Raw genomic sequence first — 591 nt, 5'->3', positions numbered from 1 at the left:
TTTGTGCCCATGGATGAGGTGGCCCCTCAGTCTCCTCTTCTCCAAGCCCAACAGACCCAGCTCCCTCAGCCTTTCCTCAGCAGGGAGATGTTCCCCTCCCTCCAGCATCTCTGTGGCTCTGCCCTGGACTCTTTCCAGCAGATCTCTGTCCTTCTGGAACTGAGGGGCCCAGAACTGGACACAATATTCCAGATGCAGCCTCACCAAGGCAGAACAGAGGGGGAGGAGAACCTCCCTTGACCTACTAACCACACCCTTTCTAACCCACCCCAGGATGCCATTGGCCTTCTTGGCCACAAGGGCACATTTCTGGCTCATGGGCATCCTCCTGCCCACCAGGACCCCCAGGTCCCTTTCTCCTACACTGCTCCAGCAGCTCAGCCCCCAACCTGTACTGGTACATGGGGTTGTTCTTCCCCAGAAGCAAGACTCAAGCCATTCCCTTGCTCCTTCTCTGCCCATTTGCTGCCAACCCTTTTGCCCTCATCCCTGCTCATTACCTGGGAGACCTGATCTTCAGCTGCTGCCCCACTTTCAACCACTATTCTGCACCTACCAGGTAAAACATGTCCCAGTTTTGCCTCAGACACA

The sequence above is a fragment of the Chaetura pelagica genome, unplaced genomic scaffold, assembly GCF_000747805.2.
Source record: "Chaetura pelagica isolate M959 unplaced genomic scaffold, ChaPel_1.0 scaffold121, whole genome shotgun sequence".
Taxonomy (NCBI): Eukaryota; Metazoa; Chordata; class Aves; order Apodiformes; family Apodidae; genus Chaetura; species Chaetura pelagica.
This window is presented reverse-complemented; position numbering follows the sequence as displayed.